The following is a 23452-nucleotide window of genomic DNA, read 5'->3' as shown; positions in this document are numbered from 1 at the left end:
AGGGATGCAGTGATGGTTTAACATGCACAAGTCAATGAATATGATACACCACATAAACAGAATTAAAAACAAAAAATTATATGATCATTTCAATAGATGCAGAAAAAGCATTCGACAAAATCCAGCATCTCTTCCTCCTAGCAAAATCAGCATACAAGGGACATACCTTAATGTAATAAAAGCCATCTATGACAAACCCACAGCCAACATAATACTGAATGGGGAAAAGTTGAAAACATTCCCTCTAAGAATTGGCACAAGACAAGGATGCCCACTCTCATCAGACAAGATGAGAAAAATATAGACAGTCAGACAAGAGAAAAAAATAAGGGGCATCCAAATTGTTAAAGAGAAATTCAAACTGTTACTGTTGGCTGACAATATGATCGTTTACCTTGAAAACCCTAAAGACTCCTCCAGAAAACTCCTAGAACTGATAAAAGAATTCAGCAAAGTTTCCAGATAGAAGACTGACGAACACAAATCAGTAGCTCTTCTATACACCAACAGCAACCAAGCAGAGAATCACATCAAGAACTCAACCCCTTTTACAATAGCTACCAAAAAAAAAAAAACTAACTTAGATTATACCTAACCAGGGAGTCAGAAGACCTCTACAAGGAAAACTACAAAAACAATGCTAAAATAAATCACAGATGACACAAACAAATGGAAACACATCCCATGCTCATGGATGAGTAGAATCAATATTGTGAAAATGACCATACTGCCAAAAGCAATCTACAAATTCAATACAATCTTCATCAAAATACCACCATCATTCTTCACAGAATTAGAAAAAACAATCATAAAATTAATATGGAACCAAAAAAGAGCCCACATAGGCAAAGCAAGACTAAGCAAAAAGAACAAATCTGGAGGCATCACACTACCTGATTTCAAACTATACTAAAAGGCCATAGTCACCAAAACAGCATGGTATGGGTATAAAAATACGCACATAGACCAATGGAACAGAATAGAGAACCCAGAAAGAAACCCAAATACTTAAAGCCAACTGATCTTTGACAAAGCAAACAAAAATATAAAGTGGGGAAAGAACACCCTTTTCAACAAATAATGCTGGGATAATTGGCTAGCCACATGTAGGAGAATGAAAATGGATCCTCATCTCTCACTTTATACAAAAATCAACTCAAGATGGATTAAGGACTTGCACCTAAGACCTGAAACTATAAAAATTCTAAAAGAATTTATACATCAGAAAAACCCTTCTAGGCATTGGCTTAGGTAAGGATTTCATGACCAAGAACTCAAAAGCAAATGCAGTAAAAACAAAGATAAATAGCTGGGACCTAATTAAACTAAAGAGCTTTTACATGGCAAAAGAAACAGTTAGAAGAGTAAATAGAAAACCCACAGAGTGCGAGACAGTCTTCACAATCTATACATCTAACAAAGGACTAATATCCAGAATCTACAACGAACTCAAATCAATAAGAAAAAACCAAACAATCCCATCAAAAAGTGGGCTAAGGACAATTCTCAAAAGAAGATATGCAAATGGCCAAGAAACATATGAAAAAATGCTCAACACCACTAATGATCAGGGAAATGCAAATCAAAACCACAATATGATACTACCTTACTCCTGCAAGAATGGCCATAATAAAAAAATCATAAAACAGTAGATGCTGGTATAGATGCTGTGAAGAGGGAACACTTCTACACTGCTGGTGGGAATGTAAACTAGTACAGCCACTGTGGAAAACAGTGTGAAGATTCCTTAAAAAACTAAAAGTAGAACTACTATTTGATCCAACATTCCCACTACGGGGTATCTACCCCCGAGGAAAAGAAATCATTTTTCAAAAAAGATACTTGCACATGCATGTTTATAGCAGCACAATTCACAATTGCAAAAATGTGGAACCAACCCAAATTCCCATCAATCGAGTGGATAAAGAAACTGTGATATATATATATATTCCTTCATATATATATATGTATATACATTCCTTCATATATATATATTCCTTCATATATATATTCCTTCATATATATATATTCCTTCATATATATATATTCCTTCATATATATATTCCTTCATATATATATTCCTTCATATATATATACACACATATATACACACACACACATATATATATACACACACACATATATATATATGAAGGAATACTACTCAGCCATAAAAACGAATGAATTAACAGCATTTGCAGTGACCTGGTTGAGGTTGGAGACTATTATTCTAAGTGAAGTAACTCAGGAATGGAAAACCAAACATTGTACATTCCCACTGATATGTGGGAGCTAAGCTATGAGGACACAAAGGCATTAGAATGATGGACTAGACTTTGGGGACATGAGGGGAAGAGTGGAAGAGGGATGAGGGATAAAAGACTACAAATGTGGTGTAGTGTATGCAACTCGGGTGATGGGTCCACCAAAATCTCACAAATCACCACTAAAGAAATTACTCATGTGACCAAATACCACTTGTACCCCAATAACTTATGGAAAAAAAAGGATTTCATATTTTATGATGCTATTACACATATTGTCTTTTGAAAATTTTAGTTTCCAGTTGTTTTTTCTAGTACGTAGAAATGCAATTAATTTTTATTCATTGACCTCGTTTCCTGTGACCATGCAAATTTTATTTATTGAGTCTAGGTATTTTCACGTATAGAGTCCTTATGATTTCCCATGTAAATAGTCATTCTGTCTACAAATAAAAACAGATTTACTCCTTTTTCTTCCAATATTTACTCCTTTTAATTTTTTTCTTGCATGTTACTGCCTCAGCCCCTAGAAGGATATTAAATAGAAGTTGTTAGAATGAATATACACCCATTGCCCTAATATTTTAGTTGCATGTATGCTACAGCTACACCTTACAAAATTGTTGCTTTTGCTTTAATCTGTAAGTTGTTTAAAAAAATTAAGAAAAGAAAAATTTCTCACAGTTACTCACATACTTATTTTCATTTCTTCATTTTCTGCAAATATGGGTTCCCATCTAGTATCACTTCCATTTAATCTATAGACTATTCTTTAGCATTTCTTGAATGCTAGTCTGTGGGCAACAGATTATCTCAGAGTTTTGTTTAAAAGAAAATGTCTTCATTTTATTCTCATCTTGAAAGGAAATATTTGCTGGCTGGATACAGAATTCTGGGCTGACTATTGTTTTTTATCTTTTTCTTTCAGCATTTGAAAGACATCATTCCTTATGGCTAATGGCTAGTGTATGTTCTTTCTGAAGTGTCAGCTGTCTGCTGAGTACTAATGTCTTAACAGAATGCTTAGGCAGCCTAGATCTGGCTGGTCTAGAACTCTAATACTAGTCTCCCACTTCTGCTTGACTTCTAAGATCTCTGTTCTGCTCTCAGCCCCATAGTAATTACTTTCTTGTAAGACTCCTGTAGTGTTTTCTTGCATAATAGCAGTTCAGCCCTTAGCCAAGGTCTCATGGGTGGGGAGGCCCACGTTAGGTTCTGGATCTCCCTTCTGCACAGGTACCTCCTATTGACTATGGTGCTCTTCAGGTTCCATCCTCTTCTGCATCTCCAAACTGATGTGTAACTTCTCAGCTCAGGCAGAGTGCTGTATATACTGCACACCAGCCCCAGCTCCACCTGTTTTGGAAACTGTCCACAGGTGAAAAGCAGGGTGAGGTAGTAGGTGGTACACATGGTTCTCACCTTGTGAGCTTCCCTTTTTTCCAATGGCTAAAAATAGTTTCTTTTAGTATTTTCCTTAGTTTTGTAGCAATTTATGATGTGCTGGAGCCAGATCGTTTCAGCTTGTGAGAAGCAACTTTAAAAATTTTAGGAATATTGTCAGACAGTTTTTAAATCATTGGTAGGTCGAAATCAACCCAACAGGGAATATGTATATCATGAAAAAAGGCAAATGTTACAAATCAAGACTTTTTTTTTAAATTGGAGAACTGATTGTTAAACATTACCAGCACACCACTGTTTAATGATGGTAGGGCTGGTCAGGTACTAATTGTTCCATCATTGCTGGAAGATGAAGTTTCATTTTCTCTTAATTCACTTATTTCTTAATCTCTTTTCAATTTGACTTTAATTGCCTCCAATCTGCTATAAAAGACTGTTTTATCCCTGAACTTTTCTGCATTTTTTTGATGCTTCTCATAACTGGACCTATATTTGGTGATCTTTCTTTTGACCTTGGCTACTGTAAATATACATTAAAATTGATTTTTTTTTCTATCTCACTAACTGTGCCTTCTGCGTTGTATTTAATGACTTCTTTTTTTCTGTTCTTTAAGTGTGGGTTCTCTGTATCATTCAGTTTCTCCTTCAGATAGCTGGATGGTGAAGAAAGGGGGTTCTGCCATGTAATGAAATTTGAGGTATGTGGAAAAATAACATGCTTCCCCTTTCTTGCCTCTTCGTTGGTCTGGTGCACCCTTTTGTGATTTTCTATTTTCAATTTACTCTGTCTACCTATGTTCCACCCTACTCTACCTGCTGAAAAGATTTATGTCAATGACTCCTCTGATCTTCCACTGAAGACAAATTGAAAGACTTGAAGCTGAGAAATCAAGGGAAATAGAGATGACAAGAAGGGAAAGTGTCCTAAAAGTATTTGTGTACCTGTCAATTTTGTCATCTCCATTCTCCTTTTGATTGCTTATGTCTTCTACAAATTCTAGTTTATGCACAATATATTAATATTGGATTTTGTCAATTGAAACCAAATTCTCGATTCTACTTTTAACACATCCTCTATGAGCCTTCTCTGACTACCCTTGCTCTGTAATATTCCATTTCTTCTGCATAATTAGTAATTTTCTAGTCTTTCGCAAACCAGACATGAAGTTATGTTATTCAATATCTTCAGTTCAACTAATGGCTACTTAAATGCAAGTATCATTTTCTCTTTCTTTCTTTCTTTCTTTTTTTTTTCTGCCCAGTGTCTAGTAATTTTTAGAAACTCAACCCATCCATGGTGATGGCTTGATTTCAGAATCCATTTAAATATAAATATTCTTTGCAGGAAACTCAATTTAATTTTTTTCCTCTGCAAATTAACTTATCCTGTTGACTTCACAGTACATCATCAACACAATTAATCACTTCTTTTAGAAGAAAAAAATTTAATTACTTAAACATCTATCCGTGGATTTAGTAAAATGGTGAATCCAATACATTTATCTTAACAAGAAAAATAATTTGATGTGCTCTAGTTATTTATTTAGTTGATCAAATGTGTTTCATCTACCATGATGTGATTGGATGATTGTCACTAACCTCCAAGAACCCCTAGTATCTCTCTTCTAACTTGTTGTGGAGACTATAGGGTATCTAATAAAGCATCTGTGACTGCATTTCCTCTGTTTAGGATATTCCCCTTGCTCTCTATTCACTCTCTCTTCCTGGAACTTTCTCATGCTGGCTTGATTTCTCTTCTTTATAACTTGTTTTCACATAACTGAAATTCTCACTCTCAATATAGCTGCTTGTGTAGAGTAATCAAGTACACTTGGCCTTCCATTTTAATACTACTTACATGATGCAAGTAAGCTACTCAAGTAACAGGCACAGTCAATAAAACAAAATTACCATAATTTTAAGACACAAGAATGACACATTAAAGACTGGTTTCATTATGAGACTTGTCAGAGAAGTCACAGAAGTTGAGGACCATTTATACTACCTTTTAAAATATCTAGTTTGAAAGACATCAATTTACACATACGAAAACCAAAGCTCAGGGAACTGGAAATGACCTGCCCCAGTTCATGTAGTTAGTTATTTTTAAAGCTGGAAACAGAATCCTGGTCTGATCCCTATTCAATAGCTCTCTCCACCATCACAAATATTTTAGGTTAATTTCTCCTCTATTCTCTTTTGTCCTATTTACCTGCCTTGGAAACCAAACAAATATTCTTTTTTCATTGTTTCTTGACTTCTCATCTTCTCCAACTACTGCCCTATTTATCTGTTACTCTTGACAGAAAAGAAATGCTACAGCAAATTGGCTGTACTAGCCCTCTTATTTTCCTCATTTCCGGTTCTCGCTTCAATCTACTCTCATTTATCTTCATTCTACCCGTCTCTATCCCCAAGTTTCATATTAGTGTCACCAATTACCTCCACATTGCCAAATTCATTGTCACTTCTCTCTTCACATTTTACTGAACTGTCAGCAGTATTCAATATGAAAGACTGTTGTCTTTCGGATTCCTTGAATCAACAAACTCTGATTTTCCTTCTCCCCTTACAGAATGTCATTTCTCATTTTTTTCTTGTTTTCTTTTTGCCTTAACTGATCTCTATATGTTAAAGTGTATTTCAACCAGTTGCCAAAATTTCAAAAAAGATGCTATGAAAAGCACTGATTTGAAAATCTGACAAAGATATTACAAAAAATATTAAATTACAGTCAAATGGACCTCATGAACATAGAAGAAAACATTCTTAACAAAATATTAGGAAATAAAATACAACAGCACATGAAATGGATAACACCAAATAGAGCTTACCTCTAGAATGTGTTTGGTTTAATATTAAAAATTTAATGTGATTCATCATACTAATAGAATGAAGGAGAAAAGACATATGATCATCTTGACAGAAAAAGTTATTTTACAAAATTCACATCCATTTATTGATGAAAGCTCTTAGCACTCTAGGAATAGAAGGGTTTTCCTTGTTCTGATAAAAGTCATCTACAGCCCAGGTGCAGTGGCTCACGCCTGTAATCCCAGCACTTTGAGAGGTGGATCACGAGGCCAGGAGATCGAGACCATCTTGGCCAATGTGGTGAAACCCTGTCTCTACTAAAATACAAAAAATTCCCCAGGTGTGGTGGTGCATGCCTGTACTCTCAGCTACTCGGCAGGATGAGGCAGGGGAATTGCTTGAACCCGGGAGGCAGAGATTGAAGTGAACTGAGACAGCACCACTGCACTCCAGCCTGGTGACAGAGTGAGACTCTGTCTAAAAAAAAACACAAAGTCATCTGTGAAGAACAAGTAGCCAGTAGTTAACATCATTCCTAATGGTGAAATACTGAATGCTTTCTCCCAAAACTGCAAGCAAGGCGAGGACGTCCACTTTCACTACTTCTATCAACATTTTATCAGAACTCTTAGCCAGTGCCATAACAAAAGACAAGGAAATAAAATACATACATATAAAAATGAAGTAAATATGTCTTTATTCAGATGACATGATTGTCAAGGTAGAAAAGTATAATAGACCTTCAAAAGAAACAGGTAGAGCTAATATTGAATTTAGCAATGTCTCAAGATACAAGCTCAATATATAAGAATCAACTGCACTTCTCATATTTAACTGCATAAAAAAGAAAAATTAAAAATAAATTCAAATTTTAATAAAGCAAAAAAGCATAACATAGGAATAAGTTTAACAAAACCATGTAGGATTTCTACATCAAAAATTAAAAGAAAAATTAGAGAAATGGATTGAGAGATATACCATGTATATTTATTAGAATGTATACCACTGCTAATATGCTAATTCTCCTCCAAATAATTTATAGATTCAATGCTATCTCAATAACAATGCTACCAGGATTTTAAAAAAGATATTAATAGGCTGATCTAACATTCTTATGGAAATGCACAAGAGCTAGAATATCAAAAACGATCTTGAAGAAGAACAAATTTTGGGGACCTAACCAGGCTTTAAGATTTGCTATTGAGATACAGTAATCAAGAAAGCATGGTACTAGCAAGAGTAGGTCAATGGAAGAGATTAAGAAGTCCAGAATTAGACTCTTACTGATATAATTGTGTTTGATTTTCTACAGTCACCAATGCCATATAGTAGGGAAAAGAAAATATTTTCAACAAAATGTGCTATAAAAACTGGATATCTATACAGAAAATAAAATAAACCTTGATCTGCACCTCACAACAATAACTTGAGATAAATCTTAGACCTAAACATAAAGACTAAAAGAATAAAGATTCTAGGAGACAGCACAATAGAATGTCCTTAGGACTTTGAGACTAGGCAAAAGTTTCCTAGAAAGGACACAGAAAATTGTAACCATAAAAGAGATCATGGCAATTTGGTATTATCAAAATTAAATGTTTCTGCTCATCAAAAGACACTATTAGTAAAATTAATAGGCGAACCATAGATCTGCATAAAATATTCACAAAACATACATCTGACAAAGGACTGATATTCAGTATATATAAAGAAATTAGGTTATTCAATAATAAAACTACAACCCCATGTTAAAATAGGTAGTTAAATGGATACTTTGCAAAGAAAATTATATAGATGACCAATAAATACATGAAAACACACTCAACATTAGAATCATCAGGGAAATGCAAATTAAAATCACAATGAGATATGCTAAACACCTACCAGAATGGCTAAAATTAAAATTATTGACAACACCAAGTGTTGACAAGGATATAAAACAACTGGAAATCTCATACATTGTTGATTGAAAGGTAACATGGTATTATTACCTTGTAAAAGTGTCTGGCAATTTTCTAACAACAGATACCTATCCCATGACTCAGGAATTCTGCTTCTACCAAAGAGAAATAAAAACATGTCCAGGAAACAATTATATGAGAACGTTCATATCAAGTTTATTCATAATAGGTAAAAGTGGAAACAGCTAAATGAATCCATCAACAACCAAATGGCTAAACAAACCCAAGTATAGTCACATATGTAATACTGCTTAACACAGAAAAGGAAAAACCACTCGAACCACTCGTATACATGACATGGGTGAATCTCAAAAATGTAGTAAAATTTAGTAAGAAATGCCTACCACAAAAGAGCATGTACAGTTTGACTACACTTATATAAAGTTCTAGAACATGCAAAACTAATCTATGTGGCAAAGAATTTAGAATATTGGTAGCCTTGGGAGAGAGGTGTGGGGATTTGCTGGGAAAGCACATGAGAAAACTTTCTAGATGATGGTAATGTTTTATATCTTGGTTAGAGTTAGGGCAGTGGTTATCAATTTTGCCCACCCCCCTCCCTCCACCCAGGTTATTTTTGGTAAAGTGTAGAGACAATTTAGAGGCCAGGAATGCTGCTAAACATTCTACATTGCCCAAAGATAGCCCTTCACAACAAAGAATTATTTAAGGTTCAGAACAGTGTTGAGGTTTTAAAACCCTGAGTTAGGGTTACATATTTGCATGCATTTCTCAAAACTCTTTAAGTTGAGTGTTTTTTGTTTTTGTTTTTGCATTTAACTCTATGAAAAGTTTCCTATAGAAAACAAAGAACCAAAACAAAACACTGATTGTAGTTAATAATATGCATACTGTAGTGGAGAAATGGGGGTAACGTGGTCTTTCACTTCAAGAGCATCAAAAGATAACATGGATTGATGCATGGATAGTGGGATGGATAAATGAATAGCTATTTGATAAAATATATATAGTAAAATTTTAATTGTACAGTCAACATGATGAGTATATAAGTATTCATTATTCAATTCTCTCTTTTCTGTAAGTTTGAAAATTTTCATAATAAGATGTCATCCTTGATTTCTTCTTTTAACTCACCCATCCATATTACCTCCATCAGTATGTCCTGCCTGCCTACACTATCATCAAAATATTTTTTTAACCAGTTCCATTTTATCTATTTCTATTCAGTCTAAACTACCAACAACCCTCTCAACAAGGCAATAGCAGTATCCTGCTAACTAGTCTGTCTCTCTCTGCTGCCTCTCATGCTTCTTTATAATGCATGCTTCACCCCAAAGCCAGAGCAACCTTCTTAAAACAGAGCTGATATATAACACTCCATGATTCAAATCTTCTGAACTAACAGTTTGCTGTCCTACTGCCTTACCATGCCCTGCAATGGTCTCCTGGATCCAACACTTGCCTTCTTCTTGAACTCTTCTCTCTGTCACCTACTATGTCACAATTATCTAGATCATCTAATCAACTTGTGTTGATTCGATGTATCACACTTTTTCCCACATCATGCATTTACTCTACCTGTTTCCACTGCATGTGATACCTTTTTCCTGGCTCTTGACATGGAAAACTCTTTTTCAGGTTACAGTTAACATACTACTTCTTCTTTTTCCATCTACAATATATGCCTCCCTATCAATCCCTTTCCCATTGCCTGTTCTACTTCCTTTGTAACAGCTACTTGAATTTATCTTATTTGTGTGTTCCAGTTAGATTTTAAAGTTCCGGAAGGCAGGGACCTTATCTGTCATTACAATATCACCAGGCCCAGAGTAGTGTCTGACATGTTAAGTACAAAATAAATGTTTGCTTAATGAATGAATGGATGATATGTTTAGAAACTTGATAGAGTGACAGATATTTTCATTTGTTCAGTGTCCTAGAAACAACCACATGCTGGAGAATGGAATTCCATAAGGTACTCTCTTAGATAAAGGAAGTGCCATGTAAGAGACTTACAGAAGAATATGAAACAGATGATCGATCATAGAGCTTGTTCCTCAGGCATACATGCCTCTGGCCTCAGCACACTATTTTGATTTTCCATTGACTTGGCTCAGAAATAGAGGATTAGTTAAATGAATTATGGATTGTCTTTCTGAAGATGGAATCTTTGCACATAGTAAAAATCACGTTGTAGAGAAATATTTACTGACACAAAGAAAAGTTCATGATATATTGTCAACTGAAAAAAGTGGGCTTCAGGAAAATGTGCTCAATATTATCTCCAGACCACTAAGCACCTTGAACCACCTCTTACCTTTCTTAACAACACTCTTCCAAGATTGTTAAGAGATTATTTTCCTTTCCTGAGATCTTTGAGGGCAGGTACCTTTGGTAACTCTTGAAATCAGAGGAACTTGGTGTTTTTGTAAGTCCTAAATATAGAAAGGCCTTGAAGATGTAACTCTTAGGATATTTACATAATGTTAAGTGCCAATAAGGTACTAAGGAGATGATGAAACTGATCAAGGCATTTATGTTGTGTTGTATTGTATTCTATGCTATGAAGGAGTTTAATTCTAGCTGGTTTCCAGAATGGACTCCTGTGATATAATGAGGGAGCTGGAGTGCTCCACTCTGAAAGCAATGTGGATGGAGTCGTCTGCTATCTGAGTGTTCCTAAGTTTTTCACCCTTACCTTTAATATGTAAATTATAGTAACGCGAGAGTCCCTCCTGTGTGACTGCAATAATCCATTCTGTGTTCACCTCTCTCTGAGGTTCCCTGGAGGAATACTATATCAGTTTTCCTGAGGCTGCCGTAACAAAGTACTGAACTGTGTGTGGCTTAAAGCAAAAGGCATATTTATTGTCTTACAGTTCTGGAGGCCACAAATCCAAAATCAAGACGTTGGGCAGATTGGCCTTTTCTAAGGGCTACGAGGGAGAATCTTTTCCATGCCTCTCACGTAGCTTCTGACAGTCTCAGGTGTTCATTGATTTGTACATGTCATTCTCCCTGTATCCTCACATTGTCTTCCTTCGGTGAATGTCTGTCACTGGGTCCAAATTTCCCTTTTTATAGGAACATGACTCACATTGTATTAAGGTTCAATATGAGGTCCTAATTGTATTAGGACTTAATTCTAACTTATTCATCTGCAAAGACACTATTTTGGAATAGGGTTGCATTCATAGTTAGTATGGATTAAGATTTCAACTTTCTTTTTTGGGGGCAACACACTTCAACCCATAACAAATGCCATTCTGGGTGTGGCTGTGCTCTGCTCATGCCAGCCCTCTGTCTGGCTTCATCCCAGTTGTCTCCACATCACAGCTTCTTCATGCGGTGACAGCTCACTCCTATCTGTCAGTGAAAGGCTGTCATTTAACAGAATCTTAATAAAGATGTGAGGGTGATATAAGTAAAATATATGACAGAGAAAGGAAACTTGAAACTGGATATTAGATACATCAGCTCTTCAAGCCTGGTGTCCACAACCTCTTACTGGGTTCTGGCCATCTCTATCTTATCCTTTGGTCCACTGCCAGATTGTAGGATCTTATCAACTTTCTTATGGTGGTTTTCTACATTTCAGTTATTTCTTCAACCCAGTCTGGGGCTTCCACCAGAGGAAACACAAAATAAATAAATATTAAAATAAACATCTCAGAAATATACTTTTTCACAGTTAAAACACTGTGATATTATTTAAGAGATGGCTTAAAAACAAATTTGCAGCATCTTCATTTGGCTACAGGCCTTTCTAGTTAAGAGTGGGTAGGTATTTGCCTTAGAGCTGCTTGACTAAAAACTATCACCAAAATGATCTTGCCCAGAACAAAGAGAGGGCATTCTATATCAACCTATTTTAAGCAGAAATCATCACAGTGTTTCGTAAAAGCATCATCATTTTTTCTTACTATAACTGTGTCATGGAGTGGGTAGGGTCTCCTAGAGGAATTTGGATGAGATCTGCACTTAAAATATTTTGTTTGTTATATGAAGTGGTAATTTTTTAAAAAAATACATCCTTATAAACAGTGTGTAGGCATATAAGTTACTAGAAAAAGAATTGTTCAACCAAGGGATATGGGGTACAGGGCACCGAAGCATGGGCTACAGTCCACACTTTGCCCCCCCAATATATGACCGTGCTCCACATTAAGTCTACCTTGTCACTGACACTTCAAGATAGTGGCAGATTAATATCTCTTAATGAGCACATGAATGAGAGTAGAAGGGTCACTCTACTGGGCTAAGGGAGTAAGAGAAGCCATCGCAAAGAATCCAATATTTGAACAAGGTCATGAGGCTGAGATTTACAAATTTGTGCCCTTGGGCTGGATATAGCCAACAACATGTTGATCCAACCTTCTCAGGAGATTTCACAGAGCAATACAGATGACTTCTCTAAAAATTGGAAAGCTCTGTTAACACATTAAACCTGCTTACTTGAAAGCAACAATAGTCTAGATCTCTGTCCCTTTAGAAAGGATATGGAATCTTCAGTTCTCTGAAGTCCCCACCAATCCCTTTTGTGTTCTCAGCATGCAGGTGCAATTAGTTACTCCTTGTCATTCATTAATCTTGATCTGATTTCTTTTTAAAATAGATCAATATTTCTTTGTCCCTTGGTTCTACCAGAGGTGGAAATGTAAAAGATAGGCTCGGATAGTAATATGATTTTTCTTATAAAATCAGTTTTACTTAATCATATTGTTACCTGTCAGAACCCAATAAAAATTTCATTTTTTAAAGTCTCTGTTATTAAAAAAAAAGACTTAGTAGGGCTTATTAGGCAGAGAAGGGCAATGGGGTGGATTAGCAGAAAATGTATTCCAGTCAGAAGAAACTAAATAAGCATAGTCCCAGAGTTATAAAAATGTAAATGAAGTCCAAGAAGCTGTGACTATTCCTTGTCATGTCCAGGAATTCTGCCAAAACTAGGATGTTGACCTTTTAACTGGGGTGGTGGAGAGGGATGAAAGGGTGGGGTTAGAGATAGTGCCCGAGTGTAGGAAGACTTTAAGGTGGCCTGAATGACTTGCTGAGCAGTTGGGGATCTGTGAGATTCCTAGTAATAGAATTGATGAAACTAGGTGATCAATTGTATGATGGTTGTTCAGAAAGAGAATGGACAAACGAGTATGGGCTTTTTGTAGTCCTTCATGACATAGCATATATTGAGGATTGAGAACTGAAACAAAACTTTGTCAGTTCAGTGTAGGCCAAACAAATTTTTCATGCCATGCAGGTCACCACAGCAGCCACGTGACATGTGAAGTGTGGTAACAATTTGGAAGGGAAAGTTAATTAGATTGGTTTTATTTTGTTTATTCGCTGGTTTTCTGGGGACCTCTTTGCGGTAAAGGAGATACTAGACATAGCTTTCTAGCATTTTCTTTCTCGGCCCAAATGAGTGTCAACATAATGCCAATTAACATGAAATGTGTCAACATGGACACAGCACGTTTTAAAGCTTAGCTGGCTCCTGACCTGGGGTAATGCTGACTTCCATTTAGCTTTAGGAACCTTCTGCTTTTTAGCATGTCCTGGTTAGATATCAACATCTTTAGACCGGTTTTAGACTACTGGGAACAATAGAACTGATTCCTAATGCAAAATCAACATCTTTGAACACTGACTAAAAAAAAAAAAATGTTAATACTTTAGTAGCCATTTCATTCATTTAGCACTTTGGATTTGGCGACTTTTTAAAAATAATTTTATTTCACTTTCATCTCAAGCAAGGCTGTGATATAGAAAGGAGGTTAGAATTATTATCTGTATTCTGTATTTTATATGTAGAAAAGTTGAGGTAAAAAAGATGAAGTACTTTGCCCAAAACTATAGTAATTGACAAATCTAACCCAAAATGCAGGCTTTATGGATTCTGATCCATTAGACTTCACCTGTTCAATATTTAGTATATTCTATCCCTTAAGACACTACGTTTTTAAAGAGGCAATTTTTGTAAAAGAATTTTAGCATTATATCAGTAAAGATTTTTTTAGTGTCAAATAACAGAAAATATAACTCAAAGTGGCTTTAATAAAATGGGAATTTTCTTGACATGCATTTCTAGGGTAATCTGGGATTCAGCTGTGGCTTCATCCAGGATGCTTCATTTTTCTTTATCCCTGGCTTTTTTTTTTTTTTTTTTTTTTTTTTGAGATAGAGTCTTGCACTGTCACCCAGGCTGGAGTGCAGTGGCACCATCTTGGCTCACTGCAACCTCTGCCTCCTGGGTTCAAGTGATTCTTCTGCCTCAGTCTCCCAAGTAGCTGGGAATACAGGCACCCACCGCCACACCCGGCTAATTTTTATATTTTTAGTAGAGACAGGGTTTCACTGTGTTGGCCAGGCTGGTATCAAACTCCTGACCTCAAGTGTTTTGCCCATCTCGGCCTCCCAAAGTGCTGGGATTACAGGGTGTGAGCCATTACACCTGGTCCTGGCTTGTCTTTCTATTGTGTTGACTTTATTTTCAAGTTTCCCAAAGTAGGTAGGTATCTGGCAGTAACTCTGACCCTTCAATGTTGCCGTGTTTGGGTCCAGTGGACCTGAGAGAACAAATCTTCCTGGCAGCTCCTGAATAAGCCCTAGGATTCATCCTGATTGGACCAGCTTGGGCCATGTGCCTATCTCAGAACCAGTCACTGACCAGTCCCTGTGATGTGCTGATGTACTAAACTGAGTAACAGGCTTCACCTCTGGAAGTAGGAATGGAACCACACATGCACTCAAAGTGGGTGTAGGGTAGTTCTCCAAAAAAAGTCAAAGGTGATAGTTCCAGAGAAGACAGGAAATAGATGCTGGGTGGCCAAAGCAACAAATGTCTTCCACAAGGAGCCACCCAAATCCCTGGGTTTGTTCTCTAGTTGATTGAGGAAGTGAAACATTTTATTGAAAACTAAGGCCCTTGTCTACCACATAGCAGTCATCATCACATTGTGTCACTATAATGCAGGGAGACACACAGCTAGATTGTGGGGAACGTAAAGTTAGCTTCATTGCACCATAGTGCCCCATTCTGAATCCAAGTTTTCTAAACTAAGGCCACTGAGTAAATTGGACTTGGGTGGTAGTTTCTGTGCTGGCTTTCAATTAGCTTCTAGTTTAGTCCTAACTTTCAGCCTTTCTCTCTCTCTCCAGCTTTATGCTTGTCACACTTCACCTGTATCCACAGATTTCCTACCTACCTGGTGCTCTTATATTCCTGTGGTTTTCTAGGGGCTCCATCTTCTCCACGGTTTGCTCTTCCTATTTTTGGATCCCTGATGAGATCATTCCTAATTATTCTTCATGACTCTGTTTATTACCTGCTCTGTGAGCTTTTCTGATCCTAACCCTTCAGGCTGAAACGGTGTTCTCACAAGACCCTATACATTTTTTAAATAATGTACTTATTATATTGTATTGTACCACGTTTTCTAAAATTTATTTTTAACTGACAAATGGTAATTATATATATTTATGAGGTATAATGTGATGTTTTGATCTACATAGAGAATTTAGAAAAATTTAATCAAGTTAATTAAAATATCTATCACCTCACCAACTTATCGTAGTAATTCTTGACTTCCTTATCTATCTTCTTCCCCCTGAGCTCCTTTATGGCCACAACTTGATCTAGTTGCCTTGTAACTAGTAACCATCCCAAGATTGACTCACAGTAGGTTCTTATATATTTACTAAATTGGTGATAGACAAATGAAAATGTGAGCAAATCATCTGAATAATAATTAAAGGGCATCAACTTCACTCATAGGCCTGTATCATTTACTACCCTTTCTAATATCAAAGTACAGAGACAGAGGAAATGCTCTGAGGACACTCACCCAAAGCCAGCGTAGGAAAAAGCAGCAGATATCAATCATTGAGGATTGACTTCCCAGGATCAGACCTGTGGGAGACAATACTTTGCAGAGAACTTGCCACTTGCCATCTTTTCAATGTCAGTAAGAGCTGAAGAAATAGGATTGGAAGACTCACAGATCTGTGGCTCAATTAATGATCGTGGCTGCTCATTATGGTGAAAAACCTGTGCCTACGCTGTGTCAGAAGCTACCTACATCAGAGTGTTTTTATTAACTACCTCCTTTTTTTGGATAAGACTGCCAAGAGATGTGGTGTTGTCATCTAACAGGAGATCACTAGTGAAGGAAGCTGCTACCTAGCAAGCCATTTTCAGAATGTTGTGACCAACTTGTAGTATCTCAGAATCACAGGATGAGCAGAATGTATATAGCTGGAAGTCAAGCACCAAAAATAATTGCACAGTGCTGGAAAAAAAAATGGCCTATGAGAAAAAGTTAGAGTAATTAGCTTATTTCACTTGGAGAAGAAAAATATGGGGAAATGTATTACATTAACAAGCTTCAATTCCACAACGGGTAACTCTAGAGGGTGGGGAATTTAAAGTTGTAGATGTTGAAGGATTTTTCTTCCTGTTCTCTCTCCACTTCCTGCTTTATTTCTCCTCTGCAATATGTTGATGAAAGGTAATAATGTGGTGATTTCAGAAAATGTATGAGAATAAATATTTTGGACATTTGCAGCATTATTGCGTTGTCTTGCAACTATTTCCTTCACTTTCCCCTCCCAAAAGAAAAAAAAAAAAAAAAAAACAGAAAGGAGTAACTATACCATCTGCAAAAGCCCTTTTCTCTTTTACAGCCATCCTGTTACCATCTGCTAAAATCCTCAGCCCACCTGCATAGTGAACAGCATTCATTGTTTTCCAGAAATGTGCAAGAACCACAGTCTCCCCCAAGACTGAAGGTAGGAGGAAGGGGACATTTTACAGCAGCTTCAAGTGAGCTTTGCACCCTGCAACTTACCTGGATTGCTTTGTTAATCTACTGTGTGCTCAACCAAGTTTATTGTCTGAGCAGGGGATGGTTCTTGGATAAAACAGAATCTTAGTGTTTGTTTCTTTTGAAATTTCTGAAGCCTGCAGAGACTCAGAGGTGCTGTTCCTAATGTTGAGAAGAGTTTAGAGGTTACTGTTGGAATAACAGTAAGGACTTTTCATTTCTTTTTTTTTTTTTTTTTTGCCATAAAGAATCTTATTTGCTTCTAATTAGAGAATGTTTTTCAGCCAAATTTTGGCATATTCTTTGAAATAATGGCTGAAGTTTAGTTTTCCTTGATGATATTAAGCAAGTGCTTGTGATGTTCTGAAAGGGAATTGGCTAACATTTCTCAATGCTATTGTCATTTTGTGCAGGAAAATTCTTCCTTTTGGAAAACTGTGACGTATGTTGCAGGAATGTTTTCCTTCCCTGGCGACCATTCTTTCAATGCCATTGGTGTTTCCTACCATTGTAGCAACTCCAAGGCCCTCATATGTTTCCAAACAGCCCCAAGAGGGCTATTTCACCTACTGTTGAGAACTATTGAGCCTGTCTCTTTTCTTCACCTTTTTCTATTCAGGAAGAGAGAAGAGGTCTAGCTACTGCTTCCTGCTAGGGTGAAAAGATTCTGGTTTGTGTAGCTCCAAACTATGTAATCAGGGCCATAAAATACCAGGAAGGGCCTAAGAGTATGAAAAATTGAGAGGGCATCTGTACAGGCACTTCTTCAGGTTAGCATTTCTCTCTCTGTCTGTCATCCATCCATCCATACTATGGTTCTTAAGTCTGAAACTAAAGTTTATAACAATTTAAGTGAAGCAGAAAGCAGTTCAGAGGAAAAAGAAAGTTTAATTTAAACAACCAGTTATCATTAACCAGTTTGAAATACTAATAGTTATTGTTTGCAATTGACCTATGTGTACATATTTTCCTGACAAGTTCATTTGGCAATTATATTATTGGACGTCAGTTGACAATGCCTATGACTAGTTTAGGGTGCCATTTTCATTATGTATTTGTATATAAGTTATTCAGTCATTCATTTATTTATTTACCTTTTGTGGATATCATCCTGTGTTAATAACAATCCACTATTTAAGTGGGATTGTTTTTAAATCAGCCTTATACATCAGCATATTCTATGCGTAGATTCATCAGATTCAGCCCGCCTCTCTCAACTAGTTTATCACTTTCCTTATGAGAAAGAGCTTATGCTGACTTCTATTTCCCCTTCCTGAAGCAACATTGCCTTCATAAAAAGGAAAATAATGACTTGGTACAGCAGGCCATTTCAAGGCTGCATCTACATAGGAGATGGGTTTTGTCATTCAATCGCTGATTGCTAGGCAATCAGTCATACAGCACAGACTTAAGCTAGTTCAGTTGGCTTAGCACCTAGAATAATTGCTTATTTGGTAACTCATCTATTGTGTGGCAATCAGCAAACATGGATTGACCATCATAGTGATCAACCTAATGAACCATATTGTTTCCTTTCCATCCAGAGCTGTTCATTTGTGATTAACAGTTGTGATTCGTGATTCAAAGCTATTTGTAATCAATAACTATAAACTCATTTGGCTATATGCTTATATACTGTGTACTGTGTTGAATAGTGAGCATACAAAGATAAAGGGAGCAGGTGCTGTGGAAAGACAAGTTTAGGAGTCAGAGAGATAAGGCTTAAAATCACACCAGCTCTGTGGACAAGCCATTTAACCTCTTTGAGCTGCAGTTGATGGACTGCTGTTAGAATTAACTGCACAGCATATACTGCGCGGGCCCAAGAGTATGCATAATTGTCATATCCATTATTATAAATGAGATGTAGCCTTCCGTCCTTGATGAGATTTAATTATTCATTGTAATTATGTAATAAAATAAATTCTAGGTACACAGCATGTCTTATCATAATTTTAAATTCTTAAAAAAATCTAAATTTCAGAATTTAGCATATATATTCTATGTGAGCTACTGCATATCCACATTTTTGTATCTAGACTTTTTCCTTGATATATGAAGATAAATTATAAGTGCCAAGCAGACCAAACATGACCCTGCCACAGCTCTATTCAGAACATTATCTCACAATTGTTCCAAATACTCGGGGACTGAGTCATCTAATGTAGCTTACAGGAAAACAAGCTATGTGTTACTGTAGGCGACCTTAATGATGTGGAGTTATTTAAGAATCCGGTGTTGACCACTTCCAGTTGAAAGTGCATGAGCAAATTAGGAAGACAATATAATTACATATACTAAAATTAGGTTAACGTAGACACTCTAATGGCTCAGTATGACCACAGACCCGGGCTTCAATATCAGAGTGCTGTCCCTCTGTGTACGTACAATATCAGGAAGCACAGTATCAGAGTGCTGTCCCTCTATGTATGTATACATAATTTTACACACATACATATATTCAAGGTGTACCTCACAAGTAAAACTTCATAGTAGATTTTATAAGGGTCTGATGTAGAATGGTGATTATTTGGTTATACGGTTCCTTTCTACCATGAAAGGGAAAAACCATCTCTTGAAGTCAGGAACACATCTTATTATGTAATGTTTTGCAACAAACCATCTTAATGACTTATAAAAACAATGATATCTATTCAGCTTGAAATTCTTCAGCTTGAGTAGGGCTCAGTAGGGATAGCTTGCTTATTGCCCACTCCAGCTTAGCTGTGGTAGCTCAAGGATTTGTGCTGGAATCATCTAAAGCTAGAGTGGATCTCAAGTGGGTGTGATTTTTGTCTCATCTCCAGGGAATATTTGGCAATGTCTGGAATAACTTTTGGTTGTCACAATTTGGGGGAAGGGTGCTACTGACATCTGGTAAGTAAAGGCCAGGGATACTGCTAAACATCTTATAATGCACAGTGACCACCCCACTCCATCACCACACACCCTCTCCCCCACCCAAAGAATTGTCCCTCCCAGAATGTCAATCAGGCCAAGGTAGAGAAGCCCTGATATAAAGGCTTATTCACTTAGCTATCTGGTGGTTGCATCTATCCATTCATGGATATCCATATCCATGAAGAGAGCTTCAGCTCCTCTTCATATGGACCTCTCTAATGTGGCCTCTCCACTGTCCATGTGAACAGGCTTTCTCACAGCATGGCAGCTGGCTTCCAAGTGCAGGAATGTCCTGGTTGAGAGAGCCAGACAGAAGCTGAATTCCTTATGTAATTTAGCCTCAGAAGTCACATAGCATGTTTTATAGAGTAGCCGCAAACTCTTGCTCATATGTGCACGTGTGTGGGGGGTGGGCACATGGACACTGCCACTCCATGGAAAGAGTGTCAATAAACCATGTTATAAAAGGCAGGCCGGGTGCAGTGGCTCATACATGTAAGCCCAGCACTTTGGGAGGGCAAGGCGGGAGGACTGCTTGAGACCAAGAGTTCAAGACCAGCCTGGGCAACATGACAAGACCTCATCTCTACAGAAAGAAAAAGAAGAGACAGGCTTGATGGTGTGCACTTGTAGTCCTAGCTGCTTAGGAGACTGAGGCAGAAGGATTGCTTGAGCCCAGGGGTTGGAAGCTGCAGTGAACCATGATCATACCACTGCATTCCAGCCTGGGTGACAGACCAAGATTCTGTCACAAAAATAAAAAAAATGAAAGAGCAGAAAATAAAATTTACCAGAGGGACCATGTCTCATTCTTCTTTGTATTTCAGCACCTCAGCAATCAATGAAAGGTAACAGATGCTCAAGCTGTGCATTTTTTATTGTATTATATTAAGTAAACTTAATATATGAAATACATGATAAACAATGAGGAGATTTGGCATTACATATAACAGTTTTCCACAGAGTACCTTTAAATAGTGACTTGCTCCACTTCATTATAAAGTATGATTTAATTATGAAAATTTTAATGGCATATTTATTCATCTGGTTGTTCATTAATTCAGTATTCACTGAGCACACACTGTAGGCAAAAAAGTGTGCTAGGTGCTGGAATACCAAAGATGGATCCGACATACAATTGTCTTCAAGTTGCTCACAGTCTAGTGGGGAAGGTAAGCAACATATATAAATCATTTTAATTCAGGACAGACCTCATTAGAGGTACAAATAAAGTGTTCTGGTGCTATAAGAAAACATGTAGCTTTTTTTTTTTAAATGGAAAGTGAAGATTTTATTAAGGTTGTTCACTCTAATGAATACTAAATCTTTTTACTTCCTCACTCCACACTTCTATAATTGTGAGAGGAAATTGGCAGAATTTCATCCAATTTTATAATATTCGATACAAGCAGTCACCTAAAACACAACGGAGAGCCATCTGCTGTGCAGCTGTTAAGTTTGTCTATCTCAGTCACAGTCATTTATTGCTATGGGAAGGCATATCTCTTCACAAGAATATGGTGAATCTCTTTGATGCAATCCTAGGACATTCCAGTCTGGGTGATAGAGAAAAGTAGAAAAGTCACAGACATCCATAGGCTGCCTCAGGAAAATGGACCTGTTTTATAACTTAGTAGCAGTACTGCTTACATACCTTATGGAATTACGAGGATCCTCAAGGTTATTCCTGAAAGTCTGTGTGAATTGGTGCCTCTCAAACTTCAAATTCCAAAAGGTAGAATTTTGGCCTCATGTTAAATTCACTAGTTCTTGGAAAATTGTTAATCAGGTTTATCCCATCTAAAACATTCATATACTTAAAATACCATTCTAAAATATATGTGGTATTTGGAGGAACAATTAATGGTATTTCAGAGAATGCTTATGACATTTTATTAGATTCTACATTTATAATTCAGAGAGAAGAGGAAGTTTCAGAGCAAGGAGACCGATTAGGAAGCTGTTATGTAATCGAGGAAAGAGAGAGTGATCTGGCTTAGAGTAATAGCAGAAAGAATCATAATAGCTAATATTTATTGATTATTTGCCATGTGACAGGGGCTATGTATGGCTTCATGAGAATCGTCTGTATTTATAGACACAACAATCATTTGAGATAGGTACTATTATTTTCCCATTTTACAGGTAAAGAAATTGAGGCTTACTAAGCAGTAACCAGTAAAACTGGAATTTAAGTCTACCTGAGCCTTTTTCTTCAGTCCATGGTTTTAGTCACTATGCATATTGTATGTGATACAAGGAAAAAGGTGAATAGACCCAAGGAGGAAGAATTAAGATGATTTAGTAATAGGATTGGGTTTAGGGAAAAAAGAAGAGTGAGGCCTCCAGGATAACACTCAGGTCATAGCTTGGATTTGGCCAGCTGGATGGATGCATGTGCAGTTCTCCTGAGTTGGAAACACAAGAACACTGAGATTGGCTACTGACAAGCTTAGTTTTGGATGTTCATAAAAATGAGGTTCCTGAGGGACATCTATATGTAGATGATGGCAGGCAATTGGATTTGTGGCTTGAAATTCAGGGAATAGATTAGTATAGAAGATAGATGTTTGAAAGTCATCGGCTTTGATATGGAACACTGGAAGTGAAGGCAAAAGTCCAGTAAGAATGTGAAGCCTGGGAAGAGAAGGTTGTTCATTACAAAGTGTAATGAATATAATATAGCCAAAAGTTGCTCATAATCTAGATATGGAGACAAACAAAGATATGTGAAACAGCTTGAGAATAATTACCAGACAGAATGCAAAGGAGGGCAGCATGTCTTTCAGAATTAGAAAAGACAGAATAGAATTGGAATAGGGTTCATCTGGAAGGCTTCCTGGAGCTTGGATTTGAGCTGAGTTTCCATGAGCATGCAATAATGTGGAGGAGAAATTGGGGAATAAATGGGGGCAGAGGCCTGTGGTGGGGGCAAAGGAACCACTCCCTATGCCTCTGCCCTTCACTTTTTGTGCATGGGAGGAGACATCTACCTCACTTGCAGCTCGGGCTGTAAGGCTGTTGTCTTTGCATCTGCTGCGGAGATTGGAGTCCATGGGACATTCAGTGGGGAAGAGAATATGGGTATGAAGTAGAGAGAACAAAGACAAGTTGAGACCCATAAACAGCATGTGGTTCTCACCGCCTCTGACCTTGAGTGTCCACAGGAAAAGATGGTGCCTTTTGTTATGGAGCTGAATGTCTGCCTGGCGCAGGGGTCAGAGAAGGTAAAGGAGAGTTCAGAGTATTGTAGAACAGCAGCACAGCCAGCTGCTGCTCCACACCCAGGACGTGAGTCAGCAGGTAAATGACACCATGTGTGAGC

This window comes from Pan paniscus, chromosome 2 (genome assembly GCF_029289425.2).
Source record: "Pan paniscus chromosome 2, NHGRI_mPanPan1-v2.0_pri, whole genome shotgun sequence".
NCBI lineage: Eukaryota > Metazoa > Chordata > Mammalia > Primates > Hominidae > Pan > Pan paniscus.
Note: the sequence above shows the minus strand (reverse complement) of the source record.